The sequence below is a fragment of the Lathamus discolor genome, chromosome 2 (genome assembly GCF_037157495.1).
Source record: "Lathamus discolor isolate bLatDis1 chromosome 2, bLatDis1.hap1, whole genome shotgun sequence".
Classification (NCBI taxonomy): Eukaryota; Metazoa; Chordata; class Aves; order Psittaciformes; family Psittacidae; genus Lathamus; species Lathamus discolor.
This window is the reverse complement of record NC_088885.1, coordinates 56,771,643-56,794,953: the sequence shown is the minus strand read 5'-3', so window position 1 is coordinate 56,794,953 and position 23,311 is coordinate 56,771,643.

The following is a 23,311-nucleotide window of genomic DNA, read 5'->3' as shown; positions in this document are numbered from 1 at the left end:
TCTGTACCTTTTAGAAGCTGGCTAATACTGTGAATATTTAGGCAGTTACAGGCAGAGAGCAGTCTGGTTGTACTGCAGGTATAAACGATTTTTAGGTGAGAGTCAACAGAACAGTGAAACTCAGCATACAAAGGACAGAGCCATGAATACCAGGTGGACTAGACACATTTGCTGCTTTTGTGGAGCAACTGGTGTCTTGTCATAGCAGAGGTGTGAACCTTCTTACAAGCACAGCTATTGTTTTGTGGTGTAAACCAGTGCTTGAAAACATGATCTCTTGGAGGAAGCATCTGCTTACAAAATAATGAGGCTCGTCCAATTATGATTTAAGATTCCTGCCTGTAGCAAAAAGGTTTTGTCCCCCCGGTGGATGCAGCAGTTTGGGATACATCTCCAGCTGTGATCTGGGTTTTTGTTGATGAGCTGGACCCACAAAATGTAGTGGTTAAAAGAACAGACATGCCTTCCACTCTGACGTGTCTCTCTGAAGGTTTTACAGGAAGGGCAGAGTGGATATGGACAACTTGGGCTTACTTCTCCTCATGGAAACATACAGTCAGAGCATGTTAATAAGTATATACTTGTTTGCTTCTTCCTGTCTTCTTGAGTGCAATTTCACTAGGAGGGATATCATACAATATCTGACCTATGTCTAGTCTTTTGTAATAATCTTTCTCTTTCTAATATATGATCTTTTGTCACTTCATTTTATTTTTCCCCTGGTACTTTTTTTTTGATTTTTGAATAACAAAGCTCAAGATTTTAAAGGTAAAGTTTTCATATCGCTATTAACATCTCAAGCCCAAGCATGGTACATATTTCTTCTTCATTTTCCAGTTAAGCATACTTACAGTATTGCCCATGACCAGTACTGTTGTTTAGATTCATCCTTTGAGGGCAGTCTTTTAGGGCAGGTGGAAGAAGGATGTTTCAAGGCTCAGGGACAAACACTTTGATCCAAAGCTGGGATTCATCTCACACAATGTCTGTTGCCTAAGAGCTGTCATTTGACACAAATTAGTTGCTGAGTTTCTCATACAGTCAGTGACAGATATGGGTCCTTCAAAAGGTCATTTTGCATTTAAAAAGGGGATATTAAATTGATGCTATAAATCACACTCATTAGTTCTCTCTCCACCCTGCCCCTTTCCTCCAATCATTGACTTACAGGGTGGGATTTATGTGATTAGGCATCTGAAACATGTACCCTAACAGGGACATGGTTTAGTGGTGGACTTGGCAGTGTTAGGTTTATGGCTGGTTGCAATCTTAAAGGTCTCTCTCAACTAATGGTTTTATGATTCTATGAATAGTTCAGTTTGAAGGATCCATCTGCCGGGCCACTAATCTTCCATTTTCAGAGAACTGTGGGTAATTTTAGACGTCTAACCCAATTTTATGCCTAAATTCAATGAACTGCAGACTGTAATGACTAATTTCTCCTTAGTTGCCCTGGTTCACACATACTTGAATAAAACTGAACCAGTATGCTTCCGTTATTGTCAATTAGACAACCTATGAAATCTGAACAGCCAAGGAGAGAATGGGACAGTGCTGTCAGGGTGAAGAAACACAAACAGCTTATTTGCTAATATATAGCTTATTGAATTCATATTTTAGTTTAAGGCACAAATTATTCTGAAGTTACTTTAAAGTTCACTTGCTTAGACACTCAAAAATAGTAGTGAAATAAACTAATTAAAAAGCTGATATAACTGACAGGTTCCTGTTAACTCAGCCCTTCCAAACCTATGCAAAAACAATTACAGTATGCAAATGCTGATGATCCACCTTAATGCTATTCTCTATTAAATGTCAGAGAATGAAAAATGCATTGTATTTTCATAGTTTCCTTATTTATATGATGATGCTCTAAAGGTATATCAAAATGTCACTTTTCTGAAGTAACTTATGGACAAAGCAATTAACCAGGCAGATAAAGCAAAGTCTGTTTATCTGGTCAGCCATGGACAAGGAAATTAATTGATGATGTATTTCGGAAATTTTCAAAATTTGCTTATTTTCCATTTATAACGAGAGAGGCATAAAAGTTTCAAGGCATAGAAATGTGTAAAATCTGAGCATTTATGAACAAAGATTTGCATCAGTTTTGCAAAGAGCAAAATGTGTGAATATTATCATACTGTATTGTGGTAGGTTGACCCTGGTTGGATACCAGGTGCCCACTAAAGCTGCTTTATCACTCCCCCTCCTCACTGGACACGGGAGAAAAAATATAATGAAACGCTCACTCACTGAGATAAAGACAGGGAGAGATCACTCACCAATGGGCAAAACAGACTCAACTTGGGGAAACAGATTTCACCAATCAAATCAGAGTAGTGTAATTAGAACTAAAACCAGACCTTAAAAGTCACCTTCCCTCTATCTCTGCCTTCTTCCCAGTCTTAGCTTTACTCACAAACTCTCTACCTTCTCCCCCACAGTGGTGCAGGGGGACATGGAATGGGGGTTGTGGTCAGTCCATCACACATTTTCTCTGTTGCTCCTTCCTCCTCAGAGGAGGACTCCTCACACTCTTCCCCTGCTCCAGAGTGGGGTCCCTCCCATGGGAGACAGTCATCCATGAACTTCTCCATTGTGAGTCCTTCCCTGCAGTTCTTCATGACCTGCTCCAGCATGGGTCCCTTCCATGGGGTGCAGCAGCCCTTCAGGCACAGACTGCTCCAGCGTGGGTCCCTCTGAGGTCGCAAGTCCCGCCAGAAAACCTGCTCCAGTGTGGGCTCCTCTCTCCATGGGCCATAAGTCCTGCCAGTAGCCTGCTCCAGTGTGGGCTTCCAATGGGGTCACAGCCTCCTTTGGGCATCCCGCTGCCCCGGCATAGGGTCCTCCATGAGATCCAGAAGCACACATGCGGTCTCACATGGTGTCTGTAGAGATATTTCTCTCATGTACTCTCACTCCTTTCTCTGTATGCAATTGCTCCTGCATGGTAACTTTTCCCCCTTCTTAAATACTTTCTCTCAGAGATGCTGCCACCATTGCAGATGGGCTTCACCTTGGCCAGCAGTGGGTCCATCTTGGAGCCAGGTGCCATTGGCTCTATCTGACATGGGGAAAGCTTCTGTCAGCTTCTCTCAGAACCCACCTGTGAACTGCCCCTCCAACCAAAACCAAAATACATATTTGTATCAGTACAACTTGCTTTTTTTAGGGTAATAAGCATATTAGGGGGCAGACAGTAGGAAGCTACTGTCAGAATCCTGCATTCGTCAAGAGGAAGACATAAATATTCTGTTGCGGTTTTATAACTAAAAAGAAGTAAAATAAAATATTGCACAAATAAGATCCGGTGTCCACACGAATGCCAAAAATCAAATCCCAAACCCAAAAGTTGGTATAAGGCAAGACTGACCAAAAAACATATGCCTTTTTTGTAGAATGCGAGCATAACAAACTCTAATTAAAAAAAAAATTCAAAAGCCAAACAAAGCCGAAACCAACCTACCAACTTTGTTTACTCTTCAGCTTCATAAAATTTCTCCAGGAGTGAATGTCCTCCTATTCACTCCAGAAGCCTGAGCTCATATCAAAACAGCTCTGATCTCACTTTTTACTATCTTTAAGAAATAAACCTAGATAAACAGAATTTCTTGTGCCTTTCTTAAAAGCTTAGAATCATGTCAAACATAAACAAAAGATATCTTTATTTTTTTTTCAGTTTTAAAGTTTATTCCTTTGCCTTACTATTTTTTGTTTGACACAGATGGTTATAAACAAAGATCTAAAGAGTATTTTAACTCTTAGGGAAAAAAAAATCTCCTGATCGTCAAGAGTTTTTTGAGATGATGGATTCTGCTTTAATATTTCTAACTCAGTAAGGTTTCTAATTAAGTTTCAGCAAAAATTTGAGCTGGTGATCATAAGGGAGAGAAATGGAAATGGGGGAATGAATGCGAGATGAAAGAGTGAGGACTGCTTATGTCCCACATTCATTTGAGCTCCAGCCTCGGAGGTTGGTAACAAAGACCAAGGCTCATAACATCAATACCTAAATTAGGACATTAGCATTGGATTTATTCAGTCTAGTTTACAGACTTGTCCATGACTCATCCACTGTTCTAGTCTTTTTTTCTTCAGTCAAATTCTACTCAATCAGTTCTTATCCTGAGGGACTTGAAAAGAAATATTGTTGTATTACTACTCTGATGCGTTCTCTACAGCAATACAGCTCTAAAATGTGGAATAGCTCATGGAAAAGAATAAGAAGTTTGTACAAGTTTATTTTTGGTGACAATTTCTTTGTTACCTTCTGGTATCTAAGCATGTAACAATCTGTATAAAAGACTGCAGTCATTTCAATCTCATATTAATCTTCCACAAAGATATAATCTGTACAATTCATTCCAGGGCAATGGTTCTTCCTGCAAGAACAGAGTAGCAACCAACCAGGAAAAGGAGACTAAGCTAGAAAGTCTCAATGGAGCTTCTTCAGCTTACACCTGGAAAGCGCCTGATGATGTTCAGCATGGGTCTAAGTGATGGCACTAGGGTTCAGAGCAACCAATACTCTGGGTAGGTTCCCATCCTTACGTGCACAATCGTAGTATCCCAGCTGGATAAAGGGTGTAGATCACATGTACCATACCTAACGCATAGAAACTCGTCTCCAGACCTAAAATGTGGAAACTGTTATCTCCTACCTGCACATGCAGTGATTAATCCTATTACTTAGCTACAATTTTTCCAAATTCCCTTTTTGTGTCCCTGCTCATTCCAGGGGGTTGGACCTTTGAAGGTCTCTTCAAACCCAAACTATTCTCTGATTCTCTGATTCAACAATTCTATGTCTTTTAAAATTGTGGCAATAGCTCTGTTGACCCCTTTGAAGCAAATTCTGTATAAAAAGACCTGCACAGTCTTTAAAATAATACCTGAGTCTATCTACAGTGTGTGAATATGTCCAGGTCATATATGAAACATTTGGGAAACACAAGAGAAAGAAATATGAACTGAAGAGAGGAAAGCAATATATTTCCCAATAGCCAATTCCAGTGGTTTCCTTCATTTACCATGAGAGTAGGAGATGAAGTTTTAGGGCTGTTGACCTCTTTTCTTTACAGAGTCTGTTCATTTAACAAACCCTAAATGTGACAATCGGAAAGACAGACATATGAGATCTTTCAAAATCAGAACAGGGCCAGTACAATTGAGAAATGGTGACACCGGTCAAGGAAACCAGTTATTTAAACATCTTTCTCAGTTTGTTTTTTTTTTTCTTTTGGTTTATTTGTTTTAAACACATGCAACATCATCAAATCCCAATCTGAGCCCCAAGGAAATACATAAACAACAAAATAATAAACAAACAAATAAATAAATAGAGTCTATTTCCCTAGAGAAAGAATCAACAGATCTTGTTCCACCAATCCCTAAATGAAATAGACTAATGGGGAAAAAATAAAGAGAAAAAGGTAGGTTTGACACAAATAATAGGCTGGAAAGACAGGAAGACAGATCAGGTGTGCTGGCCTGAGCAATACTAATACTGCATGAAGCTCTGTGGATTTATTAGAGCACTAACGGATGTCAGTAGCCTGTCAGTGTGAAGAACAATTGTACTTCAACGTATGGTATCTCTCAGAAAGAAATAACTGCAAGTGGTTGTGGGCAAAAAAAATAAGAGTAGATAAGAATGAACCTCTGTCCAGAAAGATCAGGGACATGATACCTGCCAGTTTCCTTGTACTGATTTAATAAAGAGCTCTTTTCTGCTACAATATGCACAAAATGACTTTTAGAGAAATATTGCAACTGCCTAAGAAAGATGCCAGAATAAATTGAAAACTATATAAAATAATTGGAGGCTTTGGAAAGGGTACCTTTAGTACTTCTCTTTGCCAGCAAGACCCATAAGAAAGAGAGGGAGAGACAAACAAAAGGAGGCAGTGGAAAACTCTGAAGATTTATTTTTTTGAAAACTCCTTTTTGGAACATGTAGTACAATATGCTGTTTTGGGGTTGCTTAATTAATCTCTATTATTTATTTATCATCTTTTTAACAGCCTGGTATATATAAGTCATAAATCCTTATGTATGTTCACATTTCTGTATCATTTGTCTTATTTGTAGTTGCACACTTCAGGAGACGGCTGTGCCAATACAAAAGCTCTTTCCTACAGGCAAGGGACAACTGTGAATCCAGTGGATCACTCCCACATCCGAGGAGGCTTGCATCCTGATGTACCTTTTTCTAACCCTTAATTTCCCCAATAATCAAGTAAGCACAGTTGAGGCCAGCTAAGGTCTTTCTCAGCTCCTGCCCATACAGTGAGATTCACCTCAGGTAACTTTGGTCACCAGAAAGTTGGTAAGCAGTCTAAGATACTCAGATACTCAGTAGATACTCAGAGGGAGGGGCACAAGAAATCTCCATTAGATGAGTGAAGCATCTTCAGATCTCAAATACCAACTTTTAGATGGTTAAAGTGGCATTAAACACAGATTCAATTACTTGTTCAAAATCCAAAAAGTGTTGTTACCAGTGTAGTACCTTAAAGTGGTACAGTCTCATAATGTGTGGTACTATTGCTGCATGGCCTTCACCACAGCATTGGTACCGTAGCCCAAAAACAAAGCAATGCACTGTGGTCTCAGGCACTTACAGATCTCTAAGTCCAGAAGATCCACTGTGTTCAAAATAAAGGAAAAAAATGCTGTACATCTTTGTTTGTTTTTTTGTTGTTTTGTTGTTGGGGTGGGTTTTTTACATGAGAATGGTAAATCGTATTCATCACCTATCCTCAGCTTCAGAGGGTTCAAAGGGATTTTACTCCAGATAAAAAAAAAGAGTCAACTCTGAGACAGATACCACATGGAAGTAATTTCAGTTCCTAAAATGATAGTTTTGGAAACCTCTGAAATTAATAAAAATACAGATAGTCAGCTTTGAAATCTTAACTGTAGCATCTTGAGCTAGCACTTTTTCTGCGGGAAACACTGGTTTTAACTGGCTTATCTGATCTATGGGCACTGGTTGTAAGCATCTGCTGCCATCTAACCTTAATCCTTTAGCAGTTATCTGTCTCCTCTGTTGAGAATGATTCATCCTTCCACAAGATAGATGTCCAGGAAGATTTAATACCTAGTGTTGCCTGCCTATGCCATTTTAAATGAGGGTAGGAGTGTATTGATGATTACTAGTAGGATCTTATGCAATTTTACAAACAAATAATATACCATGAATATCTTGTTTAAAGAAAGAGTGGAAAAAAAATCCTGTTAGGCAATGATGATTGAGAATGATAAGCATTTTCTCTTAGGAAAATACCCATTTCAGAAAAAAATATTAAAAAAATAGCAGATAAATATATGTAGCATAGCCAGCATTTGTCTTGGGAGAGAAATATGATTTTCCATGTCTTCCAGTCATAAAATTTACAGAATGTCATGTCCAGCTGGTGAAGAACTGAACTTTCAATTGATTTCACACTCAAGACAGGATAAAACTCTTTCATCACTGCCTTAGCCTAAGTTGAATTGAGTGACCAAAACTAAAGTTTTCCCATTTGAATACTGACTGCCAAATTAATACAAAGTAAAAAATCCACTGCTTGTACATTTTACAGAGGTATTAAAATAATAATCCAATAAGCCAACCAATTATCTGTGGACACTTCTTGCTGATTAGGTTTTATCAATTTTCCTGAACATACTAACTGTCCACAGAGACTCTTCAAGATTAAATTGTTTTGTTTTGGTTTGGTTTTTTTCTTTTGGGATTTGGAGTAAATAATTAAAGTCTTTCAGTATGTTTTCAATTAAAATGATTAACATCCAGCCAAAATTCAGAGAAAGCAGACGGGATATTAGGAATGGACTAAACATTTAGAGCATGACAGCAACCTAGTATTTAGGTTGTTTATTCAAAGCTAAGCAAAGGTACTAAAAGCTCCCCAGTTGTCTCATTAGCATACATACAGGCTACAAAGAATTTGCTAGTAGCTTGTCAGGATTGCAGACCAAGGTGAATCAACACACTGAACTAAAATGCTTTCTGGATTAGTTTCAGCTTTCTTAAATGTCAGTAAGCTTGAGAATTTAAATCATTCTACCTGATTTTTTTTTTTTTTTTTTTTTTTAAGGTATAGGTGTCTTAATATGTTCTGGCCAGTTTCCAAGAAGTCTGGAGGAACAGGAACAGCTTTGCTTTAGTCATCAGGGATATTTGCAGAGTCCAGTCCATCAAAATAAGGGGCAGTTACCTAATATGACTGTAGAAAGCAATTATCTGAAATGAAAAAATTGTTTTACTTTCCAGTATATAAAGGAAACAGTTAATTCTGGACCATGTTTTACTTAATCTACTTTAGATATCTACATCAGTGTCAGGGTGCCCACACTCCCTAACTCAACGGATCAGACGGGAGAGGATAGATTTAGAGTAGATATTAAGAAGAAATCCTCTTCATTAAGTGTGGTGAAATCTTCCACCTGGCACAGGTTGCCCAGGAAAGCTGTGAATGACTCATCCCTGGCAGTGTTCGAGGCCAGGTTGCATGGGGCTTGGAGTAGCCTGGTCTAATGGAAGGTGTCCCTGCCCATGGCAGGGGCTTGGAACTGGATGAGCTCTAAAGTCCCTTCCAACCCAAACCATTCTAGGATTTTATGATTCTATGAATATGGACTATACAGAGAGGCTAAGACCAGCTCAGAGAAGTCTCACTGTAGATGTCAGCCTTTCATAGGTGTCCATACTGGTCTGACAGAGAGGCTTTTAGAGAAACATGCCACATAAAACTGTTTCTATCTCACAAGCTGTCTTTAAAACACCCGAGGGCTTCCTGCAGCCAGTATCTACATCTGGGATTTGAAATCATGTACAGCACATAAATACAGACTTCAGTTCAACCTTTAAGGTCTCCCTTAACACCCAGAAAAGAAACAAGATATAAATACATCTGGAGCTAATTTCAGAGTGCACTGATGTTTAATCCAGGAAAAGATGTCACAAAACATCTATCTAAATGTGGTGTCTGTTCTTCAGTCATCAAATTTTTTAGTCTATGAAGGTAAGTTAGCTGAATGCTATCTTAAATATCTCAGTAGTTAGAAATATGCTATGATTCTATCTTTCCTATTATTTTCTTACTTCACATCTTGTTTTCTTGCGATTTTTTTTGTCTGTCTCTTCTGTTCTGTATACCAGAGTTCTCTTTCTAAATATGTATGGTTGTCATATATTATTTTCTATTTAAATTTAAATTCTGTCTTCTAGCTATGTTCTACATTTATATTTCTTATTTTGTGTTTGATTTTTGATACTCTTATACTGCTGGATGTGAGAAAACCTTAACTTTATAGGAAATGTTTAATCACTTTCCAAAGTAAACCTAATTTTCCCAACTAAACAACATTTAAAAAAAATGAAGAAGAGAAAAAAAAAAGAAGAAAAATTTTTAAAAGACATATTCTCCTTAGGTAGTCCTTACGCAGGTTTCTTTAGCAGACATACCAAGAAAAAAAAAATAATCTCATGTAGCTTTAGCTCTGTTAAACTCAGCCTTCTGAAAAAAAAGTGTCTCAGTACATTGTGTCTCTGGCTAATTTTGCATCCAATCTCCTCTGACTAACATAGTCTTGGTTGCCTAATGTGATGACACACAAAGTATAAAAAAAGTATAAAAAAAGTATAAAGTATATAAAGTATAAAGAAAGTATAAAAGTATGAAACTAAAAAAAAAAAAGATAAACTTTGCAAGAAAAAAAGATAAACCCTTAAGTTTCAGGTTTATTTTATCTTTTTTTCTCCTTTTGTATATTTCTATGGTTTTAGTTTTATAGAGTATATTATCTGTAATTAACTGTATTGATGAATAGTTCTCTCAGTATATGTCAGATATTCGTGTAATTGCATACAAATATGCATAATTTGTTCTTCAAACAAATTTTTGCTTATTTTTCAAAATTTTCAATTATGTCCCTGAAATAAAGGGAGATTGTGATCCATAAATTAAATAAATGCCATTTCGTTGCTTGTTTTGATATACTTTATGAGTATTATTAGTAAAATATTTTTTATTAAACTATTTCTGTGAAGTTAACTAACTTCAGGAAATATGCCTGAGTCAGGTGGAGTTTCCCACATTTTGGTGTGAGGACTGTTTCTTCTGATGAAAAGAAAAACATCAGCATTTTATTACTTATTTTATTAAATATGCTCAAGCCGTGAAAATATCAAATGATTTGACCCACAAAAATGTAAAGTGATAAATATTGTATTAGATACAGGTCTAGAACTGTCTCAGGGATGAAGACACTGTGGTTCTGTCCCAAGGTTTGTTTTTCACTTGTTGGGTCACCTTGAGGAAGAGACTCAAGTCCCTTGTGGTCCTTCATCATGACACATTTTTTCTCAGACCAGATAATTTTTACACAATTTTTCCTTTGGGATGACAACTGTTTCTTAAATTGCGGTTATAGAGCACTTAGCACAAGTGACTTCAGTCTGTATTTTCAAGGTGTTTCTGCAGTACACCTAATAAATAATGATAGGATGTAGCCTTCATACAGGGAGATTGCACACTGACTCCTAGGTGACTGAGTCTGGATGAAAAAAAATAATTGTTCCCAGGTTTCTAATTTGTGTGTTGATAAGGATATATTTTTGGGCTGCTCCCCCTTTCTGCTTTGAAACAGTTCAGAGCAATCAGGCGGGTGCCTGCACTTCACATCATTATCTTTAAATATAAACAGGCTGTTAATGTCAACCAAGGCTTTCTGTAGAAGACTGAATAATGAAGTATCTGACTTCAAGCATACTTTAAGCAGCTGCTTAAGGCGTCTCAATTGCAAAGTCATTCTTGACCTATGTTCCATCCCTGTCCTGAGGTTCACTGAGAGATGAAGAGGTGAAGGAGCATTGCATGCCAGTTTTAATAATAATGCATCCATTGGCAAAAGATCAGCTGAGAAGTTTTTGCAAATAATCCCACAAGCCTCTTCATTTCTAATATGTGCATCATGGTACTCCCCATTACAGTGGGACTCATATTTGTAAGAGATTTTGCTTTTTAATTTTAAGGAAATCCCACATTTCATGAATTTTATATTTGAGAAAAAAATATCACTAGGTACTTAATTTTCTTAATTATATTTTTTTTCCTTTTTTTAATGGCCTGGTAGCACCTGAGGAGCCCAGCCAAAGCTGGTGAGCTTGGTCCTAAACACGTCCTTCAACAAAGACAACAAGGGCAAGTCAGTAAAGTTACTCAGTAACTTTTAATGCAAGTGGATAAGGCAAAATAAGGTGACGTTGACAGGAAAGCTGAAGCAAGGCCACCTGGATCCACTTTCAGTCACTTGTTTTTAAAGATGTGATTCTGCTAAGTCTCTGTGTTAGAGCTAAGTACCCAAGTGGCCAATATTGTCAATAAAATTCAAGGTCATACAGTCAGTAAAGAGAATCAATGACTGACCAAATGTAGGTCTTTGCTTTAGACTGAGCTGAATGGTTCTTCAGATCCCACTGATGGCATTAGTTAGGCCTCCACTGTCTGTGAAAGGAGATTAATGACCCCTTGCAGACACTAGCATCTAAATATCTGAATCTGAATTCCTTCAATGGCTCCATCTCAATTCCAGCTGTAGACTTCCTGATCTAGAAAATACTCCACATGATATATATCTCCACTTGGTAGATACTCCACTATATATCCTGTTTATAAAGCATCTTCATTTTGTCTTACTTCTACAACCTTTGAGTTAAACATCTCATTCCTTCATTTTCACATTAGTATATCTATGTTTTGTAGAGAGATTAAATGAGTAATTCAATGAGTCTTTTCTACCTCTGTACCTCAGGCCTAGGGATAGACTTTGATGCGTCTTCTGGAATTCTCAGTCTCCAATTTCTTCCTGTTAATGGAATATTTAATCTCATTTTCAGAGTAATCTCTGTGGTATCAGAATACAGTGGAATAGGAGAAGGTATCACTAACAATATTTTCATTAAGGAAATGATTACTTAATCAGAGAAATATCAACATTATGAACACTGTTGGACACATCAGTGTTTTGAGTAGGATTTGTATGCATGGTGCCATCATAAAAAGAATTTTATCTTTCTGTCCATATTACAAAGAAGAAATAAATTTCTAGCTTTGACAAATCTTCCTGTGCAATGCTGACTTGGATTTAAGCCATCAAACCGTCATGTATTTTAACAGATCCAATGTGGTTAAGCACAAGCATGGTTTACAGAGTTTCACAAGAAAAAGAAATTTATAATCTACCATAGTGTAAGAATACTCTCCCATGGCAGATAGCAGTAGTAGGACTGCCGACAAGCTAACATGTAAAGATCTCACTTGAATTTTAAAAATAAATATGTTAACTTTTAAAAATAATTTCTTAATCATTCAAACTGCTCAGCCTTTTGTATGCTTAATAGCATGTAAAACGCAATAAAAATGCCACCCAGAGAAAACAGATGCCTCTCAGCACATTGCAACGACAGCATCAGCTGTTTATGGCCCATGAGTCTTCTGCAAGCAAGTGGCAAAAGATTATTTCTTTAAAATTCATAAAAAGGCTCAATTAGATCCTAATTGAGCCTATTAAGTTCTCCCTTTGGGGGACAGTTTCACATTTACACTGGAGACAGCATATCATGCCTGCCTTTGTTCTCCCCCACTTGCTAATTTATGTACAATAAAATGACACATCTGGTGCTTTTATTCTATTAATATCTCTTGGCTGTATGCTTCTAGGTTACAGTGATTCTCAAATCTGACAACAGCCACTTCTGCATGAAATGCAGAGTATTTGGGTTTGCTCCAGAAGTTCATTTTTTGGTCTGTGATATACCTCTGAGTATTTGGGTTTGAATAATGTCCTTAGCCTCCAAGCAAAATTCAGGGAAAAGGGTACAGCTTGTCTGTCTTGGGTCAACATCCAGTTGCAAGTTATCTGAAATCAAGGATTTGTAACTCAAAAAAAAAAGCTCCTACATTTCTTCTGACTCTCTTCTTAACTTTCTTTACCATCTCTCCTAGGATTTGAGTCTTGTGTAAATTAAATAAATAGGGGAAAAAAGTACTGGATAATTTCGCCCTCTGCTACTTTCACATATTCTAGACTATTCTAGACTTTCCTGATCATTTAGTCCTTAGTAGGAAGAATAAATAATAATTTAGTAAGAAGGAAAAATAAAGACTCATGTCAAGGTGGATATATGATCTTCTTCTACCTGGATAGTGTATGGTCTTCAAAGAAGCCTGATGTGCTCGTCTAGAGGAGCTTGTGTTTAAGTGGTAAACATATGAAGTATAGGAAAAAAGACAAAAGCAGAGAAGTATCGTGAGCTAAATCTACTGTTCTGAACTTAAGCTTTTCAGAAAAAAAATTAAAAATTGGAAATTCAGGCATCTGTGTTTCTGCCTCTTTCCTCAAGCAGCACAGTCATGATTGTTTTGAATGAGAACAGAAGCCATAAAAAAGCTTGAAATCATTTGGAAAATGGAAACATTAAAAATAAGGTTTAAAGACTGAAAAAAGGGAAAAAGGGGTTTATTTAGAGACAGAAAGCAGTTCTTTCCTTCTTCTCCTCATTGTCATTTAGTTCAGCAGTTATAAAATGCACTCTTCAAACCCAGTCTCTGAGGTTTCTAGTTCGCTGTAGGTGGGATTTATTTGTTCTAATTTAGGCATCTGAAAACTGTAAGTGGTTACCAAAGATGCGTTCTTAGAAACTGGATGAAATGGCAAAATGTGTTGAATCTATGAAGTGACAGGACCACAAAAACAAAACCTGTAGCTATCTTAAGTTTATATGCGTACAGTTATGTGAGATGAACCCCACCCTTGGTATTCAGACACAGGGCTGCTTCCCGAGCCTTGCCTTCCCCTGTAGACTTTTATGCAGGACCAAGGATGAACATTCAGGATGGCATAGCTTTCAAAACTAGACAAGATCATGTACTTTCAACCCAGTATAGTTGAGGAATTGTTAGTCAGGGGAAAAAGAGTGGCTGTAAGAAGGAGGAAAAAAAAAAAGGGAAACCCAGGAATTTCTTTGCAGGATGACTTGTTAAATCTCCCTTGGGAAGTGTAAAGTGTCATAGTACTGTATGTTTAAATTTTATGATTTTAAAAATCACCATAGGAAATCCATTGTGTGGAATAGCCATTCAATGACTAGACCTATAACCAACCATTATGTATACAGAAAGAAACAGAGAGCTGCAAAAGCTCTGCATGGAAATCTGTATCTATTTAAAGGGTTTGTTGATGTTAAGGCAAGAAAAGATCATCACGATCCTCCATTCTGAACTAGAGCAGACTTAATTCACTCACTTATGGCTGAAGTATTCTGTATTTTTAAAGAGAAGTCTGAGCCTATTTGAAATATGGTAAGCAGTACAGGAATCTTCCATATTACTCTTTCCTTACAATTTCTGCCTCTAATTTCATGTTCTTTCAAACTTTGTGAAGTGCAAGTATTACAGTTTTGCTTTTGCTTGGCAGAAAATCTAGCATCAGTCTGGTTCTACTAAGAATTCTGTTCTTCATCACGCCTTCACTGCTATGGCTTAACACTTGTGTATGTAAACTGCCATGTGCTTGCAAAACATTTGCCATTAATTTTTTTTTGTGTTTTCTGATAAAAAGGCAAGATCTATCAACTACATACTAATGGATCAAAACACCTGTAACCTGTAATACTTAGCCAATACATAGAGTAGCACAGTTTTGCTTACTCTATTGCAAGAAATGCCTTCTCGTGGAGTTATGTCTATACAAGTAAATTAAACAAAGGCAACGATTATTGCAAGGAATTGTAACTTTATTAGTATATTTGTAGACCTTTAAGATTGTCCCCAGTGTGACCAGCAGCCCTTCTGGGCCAGCAGCCCTTCTGGGCCAGCAGCCTCCAGCAGTAGTCCTCAAAACAACTCCTGGCTGTGGTTCAGAAGTTGCAGAACTATAGGGATCATTCCCAATAGGCAATTTGTATTTGTTATTGTTGTTTTAATTGTTGAAAGAGTTCAGTTATAAAGACAAGGTCTTCTGCATGATGTTTGGCCTAAACACCAGAAAACAGGTCATAGGCCTGCTTGGTTTAGTAGGACAGATATATTATGGAGCCATAATATACTAGAAGAGGTGTAACCAGATAGCACTGCTTTCTCTGATTTTCAGGCAATTGCACAACCAGAGTGTATTTAAGCCACAAATTCCCTTCCAGGGATCTTCTTAAACATGTATGTTGATAAAGACTTCTCTACATTCTGTTTTATCATAAATCAGATCCTGGTACAAAGCTTAAAAAATCAATGAGGCAAATGGAATAAATCTTCCCCATCTGTAAAATATGTAATCCAGCTTTGCAGAGTCCATCACCTCTACAAACACCATCGTTTGTATTATTTTATTATGCATACCGCAGCAGTAATTAAGAAAATGAATTCATCACCAGGTTCCTGTTGTGCCAGATGCCATGTGCCCATTCCCTGAAGAACTGACAATTCACAGGAATTAGGAACTAAAAACACAGTGAAAGAAACTCTTCTATTTCTTGTTTAAAGAGAAGAAATAAGGCCAATAGGAATTAAGTATTTGTCCAGTGGAGCCTGGAACAGTAGTTTGTTAGTTTGATTAATTATTGACAATTATTACATAGTTTTGCTGTAATTTATTGCTTCTTCATGTTGCTGTCAAGGCACAATCAGTACAGTGAAACAGACAAGGACTGCAAAATGGGTTAATGATTAGTCCTGGGTCTTATATAAATTTAGATTTTTATCGTTCTTTTATTGCCTTACTCATAACAGCTTTTCTACATAAGCAGAGAAAATGAACCTGTGACTTTTCTGCATACCTGTGGGAAGCTGGAATGGTCCAGTTTGCACCCCCATAGCTTCCCCCATATCTGCCCACCTTGTTCCTACTGCCTATTGGCTCTGAACTATGGGTAGTGCATGAAAGCAGGAGAAGAAACAAGGATCAAATTTGTACCAAAGCCTTTCTAGCACGCTAATGGCTTTGGCATTTTGGGATCACTCTTCAAGCTTAAGTACCAATCCTTGATCTTTTCTGGAGCTGATGAAACAAATACTATTTACCCCATTGTAATATAAGTGTCTATGATAGGGGAGGTGACTCTTTTGGAGATGTCTATGCTGACTGTAAGGTGCACCTAGACATCCAGCTTACACTAAATATAATTTTAAATGTCCCCAGTTTGCGTACTAGAATCCTATCCAGTGAGCATAGATTTGCAGTTTGTATTTCATCCTCTTTCGTGCTCTCAGAGCTTCATGATCTTTTGATTTTTCCTAATCAATAATCTAGTCCTCCTGTGGAGTGACAGCTGGGAATATTCATCCCAGCTATCTTTGCAGCCCAAGTCAGATCACTAAACTGCTGGTTTGTGCAGCAGAAATGAAGCTTCCTCAGAAATCAATGAGAAGAGATATCTAATCTAACTCTGGATCACCTGGAGAAGCCTCTGTCTCTGTTGACTAGACAGACCAGCAAAATACCCTTATGCTTAAGCACTGGTATTTAGGAGTATGAAAACTGCTGAAACTAATATAAATTTTGTTGTATTAGAAGACCGTATACATGTCTTTTAATTATTTAATTCAATGTCACAGGTTGTCCACAAGACCATCCTAATTATTTTTTCTAAAGAAAAACATGTATAAAAATTTAATCTCATGCTGATTTACTTTTCCTGAGATTTTTTTGGCACTTTGTTCTTTTGAATTTCACACTCAATATTAAAATGCTACTTCTCATACAAATATATAATTATATTAGAATAAGCAGGGCTTATTAAAAGAGCCCTGAGAAGTAGGAAGGCTGATGCTTCTAATGCTTTGTTTCTAATAACATATACAATAACACTTCTATAAACTTTGAGCTAGAGATATAATAAGATTAACTGTGAAAAAGAAAGTTTTTCAGAAAAGTCCAAACTTATGTGCAAGTATTTTTTCTGGCAGCAAACTACATGAAAACTCTGATGATCCTCTCTTTAAGCTAGCTGCAGGAAAGTACTCTTGAGTTGCAACATGTGAGCTGTGCCATCTTAGATAGCTGCTAGGTTACTGATAGTTCAGTGTCTGTGGATGGACCCCTGCCTAAAACTGAGAGAAAAACTTGGTTTGCTTCTAAGACAAATACATTCTTACTTTAAGAAGACATACAAAAGGAGACAGTTTTCAGGTTTTGTAAGCTAACTCAGGTCAGGTCAAGAACTGACAGTGCAAAAGAAACACACCTGTGCTGGAAAAGGATATTGAAAATGTGCTGCTCAAAAATGCCCAGAAAGTGAAGCTAAGCTGAAGCTCTGAAGGTTGTTCATATTGTCCAGCTTTGGGCAACCAACTGATAGGGACATCTTGTTAATTAAAAAAGGCATTATAGGGCCATCCAGAAGACAGTTCACAGAACCTGAGGGTTTCTGGTTTAGGATTTTTTCCCTAAATCAATGTCATAAAGTGTTTTTCCAGATCCAATTCAGGGAGTCCAGGCTTTTGCCATAAGTCAAGGGCAAGTGTGACCTCTTTCTGTGTCCCTTGTGAGCTTCAGTCTCTTTTCCAGAGCTTTTCTTGGTGCCTCTTGGAAAGTGGTGTTCAGAGAATGGAAGTGTTTCCTGCACTGAGGAGATGGGGGGACCATTTTCTAGGATTACTTATGAATTTTCCAAATGATGGCTAAATAATGAAAAATGGCAGGAACTACAGCCCCATAACTTGCTCTTTTCTGTCTCTCATAATCACAAGAACGTAGACTTAAGTTCACTCCTTGCTGTTCTCTTCAGACCCTTCATTTTCTTGTGGCTGCTCAACAGGGTTGAGACATGGACTCACCTACCACTGCCCCTGAAATCTGCTCCCAGGGTGTTCGTTCGTATCCTGCATGCTGAGGTTGGCCTCTTGCTGAGGTCTAAGCTTTATGTCATAGGCTAAGACATAGAAGGTAGAAAAACTTGAGACAGATGGAGCTGGAGAAGATCTGCCTCATGCTTTGGTGTCTGGAAAGCCTTGGATGCTAAATTATCTTGGGTGAGCATTGAACTGTCCTCCTGAATTTAGGGTCCTTAGATCCAGATTGTTGAATGTTTTCTCCTGTCTATGTGCAGATGGTGATATTTCAGAGCTTTTTATGTTACTCAAACTGGGACATTATTCAGAACAAAGACAAAAAGCCATGTCTGACAGAAAAGTCAGTCTTTCTCGCCCTTACATGCTCTCCAGCTTCCAATTTCAGCATTTGCAGAAGCAGGGCAAGAGTACTAAGGTGAAAGACTAATTTTTTTTAACATGAGCAAAGCAACTCATTTTTAATTATTGTCATTCCAGGGATGGATTTTAATTTTTAAAATACTCATGTTAAAATAATCATTGTGAAGCAGAAGCCTGGACTGGGCCATTTCAGCCCCCAATGGTTAGTCTTACAAAGCTATAAACAATGAAATCTGTAGGCAGACATAGTCATGAAGACTGTGACCAGCCCTATCTATGATAGTAATACAAATGAAAAGCAAAAATAACAAAGTAGCCTCTTTAGCTCCACTAAGTGTTAATCCTCAAGATCATAAAATGTTTTCAAGTACTGAACTAAAAATAGCACAGTTCTGTAAATTCTAACTGTTGGAAAAGGGAAGGCTATAAGACGTGGGAAAAGTCTCCCACACATGCAGAGACTCACACATGTACAGCTGTTTCTTTGAATTAAAAAGGGAAAAAAATAAAGGAAAAAGAAACCACTGTTGCAATGCTTTTTGTTTGCATAGTTGGGCTTATGCTGAAAATGACTGTTGGATTAAGCTCTGTGGGTTCCAAGTGGATAAAAAAACGTTTATCACAGTGTGAATAAAAATAATTTTTTTAAAAAGACTTCTTTTTTGTCACTTCACTTTTGAAAGTGTTGTCTTGGGTCTTAGCTAAAGAAGAGTGCCAGCAGGTACTATGCTGTCCCTTTTCTGAATTGTTATCTCGTTTTGTTTGAGGAATAATAGGAAGGCTGCATGGACTGCATGACTGAGACCTAAGGTTTTGCGGCTGTCATTTTCTTCTACTTCTTCAGCAGTTATTTTCCATGTCAGGAAGACACCTGTTACTTTACCCGCAGAAAGGAAACAAGCAAGCAAATGCAATAAAAAACCTAGAAAGAGAAAACAAACTCCAAAAGCATTAGTAGAGACATAAAGCAAAAAGAGCTATGCTTTTTAGAAATAAAAGAAGTTATACTCTCACAGCAAATTGCCCTTTGGCTGCAACAGAAAGGAATGAAATCTTAAAGGTGAAATTCACCATATCTAACTTAAACTGTCCAGACTTTTGTGTCAGCCATGAAAGACAACCTGTGCATTTCCAGCACCGGTCTATGTTGCAATGGTTCCCTTCTAGGAAATACTAATATTTTAACAGTGAGGATATAGTCAGCCTAAATAGTTGGCCATATGAGAAAAAGCCAACTATTATATAGGTGAGGTAAACTAAATTTTGGCTTGAATAAAACTATATTAATGGCATATGATATCTTTTATCTTTCCATAATTAAACATGTGGATCTTAGGGCCAACCAGGTGTTCCTGGATGGTTAGTATACTCTTAGCGCAGTAAGTACTTCTCTTAGGATGGGGGTAGTGTGCTCCAGATCCTGATTCAGGTATTCCTCTGTGCCGTAAGAAGACTTATCACAGGAATGGTGGCACCAATGTGTCTCCAACCCTTTTGCTCTTCCTCCTCCACAACAGCCTTTTGGGAATAGTCATTAGTGCATGCATGCTCCCCAGCATGGCCCATGCTTTGTTTGGGACCTGACAGGTCAAAGCATTGGCTGGACAAGAGATTGCTCAAAGCCATACTATTTTCTCCTTCTGTCCACATCATTAAACGTACAGGAATGATGTTTAATGATGTGGACAAAAACATTCCAGCTGTCTCACTCACTGTGTTGTACTTGGATGGGGCAGGGCAATAAGGGAACAGGCTGTAGCACTGATATTGAGCTATTTTATCTCTGGTGCTTTTTACCTGACACTGGACCTTGAACTGTCAGGAGATATATAATTTATGTGTCAGCAGAGTTTCGGTCTTGTTAAAATATTGATTAGTATTTTAGATAAAGTTTTGCCCCATTTCTGTGGCCAGCCTGATGTCACAATTTGGAAGTATTTTTTTAGAGGTTTCATAATTTAAAATAATAAAGCAAAAGCAATTATATCTTAAGAGATACTAACACTCAAGTGTTTATCCAAATGCGTGAACTATGATAGCAATCCCTGTCTTTGAGACTAAACCACACAACACGAGGCCCAAAGATAATATCTAGCCTCAAAGAATAAAATAAAAATGGTTTAAGGAATCTTTATAGCATTGTCAATTCTGAGTAGCATGAAAGGTGTACATGTTAAGAAATAAGAAATAATAAAAAAGAAAATGCTGGGCTAAGATGGTAAATCTAAGAATTCTGGGTAAAAAAATAATCTACTTTCTCAGTATCTGTCCAAGGAGGTGTATGAGCTTATGTCAGAGAACTCAAAAATGTTCCCAAAGATGTCTATCTCAGATAGATATCACACATCAGCTCTGCAGACAGCAAGCAGCACAATAGCCATGACTTCAAAATCTATAATGTGGACACAGAGATATCAGTCACAAGAATCAATTCTATTGACTTTAGTGCATGTGGGAAAGGAAGGGCTGGAAATGACAATCAATGCCTTTATAGTGTTACTTGGGGTCAAGCTCTCCCTCTTTACCCTAAGGTTACTTTTCCGTACTGACTGAGTAGAAACATGTTGGAAAATTATTTTTTTCAGTCTCCACCTTGACTGCTGAATATGCATAAAAGCATGTCAGTCAAAATGACTGACCCAGGTTCCAAGAAACTTCTCTTGACAAGTAATGAAATGATACTTGAGAGTGAGGTCTCAGTTTAGCAGCACAAATGATTTTGTATCTCTGTGCTGTGAGCATATTTATACAGTAGTCTATGCTGGGATGGGAATACCTGCTCTGCCAGTCTCACAGGTGTCCACCATTCCACAAAATGACTACTGCTTGCTAAAACTTTTATTTTACTTTGTAGGAGATCAGTGTAGCTTCTGGAAGTGGTAGGAGATATCAAAATGAAAGATATTGAAATCAGTTCTTTATGCTCAGACTCTTGGCATGTATTTTCGTTGCCATAGGACAAAATGTGTGACAAAATGCTCAGAAAGGTATTTTACCTATAGAATAAGTTGCCTGGAGTTTAGTGTCTAGATGGAGGTGTTCGTCAGCTGACTGTTTAAGCACCTAGTATACCTTCTGACAAACAACAAATAACCTGCTTTGGCTGCTGACACAAAGGCGTCTAATGTAATCTGAAATGACCTAAAGGTAGGTGTTCTCAGCTTTGGCATTCAAGGAACAAAGGTCTTTCAAATATCTGACCTTGCCTTGCAGATACATATAACAGCCTTGTCTCTATTGATGCCCCTGTTTAAGCAAAGTACTTAAACCATAAATCTCCATTGATTCGACATTTCACACGTGGAGCCTACAAAAAGATGTCATAATGTGGGGCTTGAAGTCCAGCTAGTTCCTGTACTCAGTAGTGGATTAGGCACTTGAAGCCCAGAAAGCCTGATTTGATGAACTGAGTCTTTAATATTTTAGTTATACAAGGGCAGATATCAATATTCTCACTTCCACTGGTTCTTGATTCCTGAAGAAAGAAACCAACACTAGCTAGGACAAAGTCTGGAAAGTCCCTTACCTGACCTGTCTAATGTTAAATCTCAGTCAACACTCATGCAAAAAAATGAATTTATTAGTTTGGGCTTGGTTTATGACAGATTGATTCTATTTGTTAGACAGGTCTTCTGTAGCCTTTGTACTAGACACAGGAGTGTGCTTTCTTCATCCATAAATTGTTTATGGAGTCACCACTTGAAATTAGATAACGACACTGAAATGTCTTGTCTAGTTGTTTGGATAGCATAGAAAGGGAAATTCCACAAATTTATTTCTATTTCTATGAGTGTAGTTACAACATATTTTCTACAGTTGTAAAATGCCAAATAAAGGCTTAAGCCTCCAAGAGAAACAGAATCTACCATTTAGTAATTCAATTAAGTGACTAAGCAGTCTTAATATTATCTCATTTTTAATTTTAATTCTGTATGTGTTTGCCTATCAGGATAAGCTTCCAAGTAAAATAAGAGCCAGACTAGCCAGTAAACATTGTTACAGTATTTTATAAACTTTGAATATTTCAACAGTCATCATATAAACTGTGGATACTGAATGACAACACAGAAATTTAGGAGGTCAGAAAATGTTGCAGAGCAGTTGAAATGTTCTGACTTTATTTGCAATGAGTTTTGTATGAATGCATTAGCCCAAACCAAAGAAGTCACATAAAAGCCAGGTTGTTAGTACAAATTATTTGCTTGTGTTGTCTGCAGACATAAGAGTGAGGCATCTCTAGAAGGTAATTTTTGGCTGCTTTGCATTCCATGTCAGGAGAAGTTAAATTTTTGTTGAAAATGTTTGTTACACTCTATTATGCAGGGAATTTAGACAAGCAGATCTAAATAATTTCTTGACTTTTAGATATGTAAGTCAGAGGACAGGTCATTGGGTCTGACAACAAAATTCCTGATGGGTGTCTGTAAGGATAATTTATGATATTTGGAGAATTCCAAGACTCGATATCTCAACTTTGCAAACTGCTAAATTATTCTGTTCAGAATATATATAAAAATATATATATATTTTTAATTTTCAAAGAAGAGGTATAGTCAGTCATGCAGATAATTCTTTTTGTCTAATATCCCTCTTATCTACAGATACCACATACAGTGGTAAAACACTTCAGCTTATTTTTATTTGCCATGAATAGAAAGAAGATCATGTAAATGACTTCAGAACCAGAGGTATGCAACTGTTATTTGATAAAGGACTTCCATTGTGGAAATAACAATCCACATTTAACATATTTTTAGCAATCCAGGTGTCACATCCAATGCCTTCCTCTTCTTAGAAACAGATTATTGCAAGTGAGATGATGAACTAGCTGAAGATGGGTTTGCTTGTTAGGATGATACCAAAGTGTCATTGACAATTCTGTTGGCATGTTGCTTGGCTCTGATCATCGAATAACATATGCTCTCAAATAAAATAATTTGATAAGACTGATCTAATTCATGCAGCTATTGATGAATAGCTTTCATCAGAGTTTTCTGCCTAACAAAATTTGTTGGCATCATTATTTTCTGTTGCTTCTGTCTGAACAGTATAAGCTTTAAAATATCTTTAAAACTTTAAAATATCAAGAATCACAT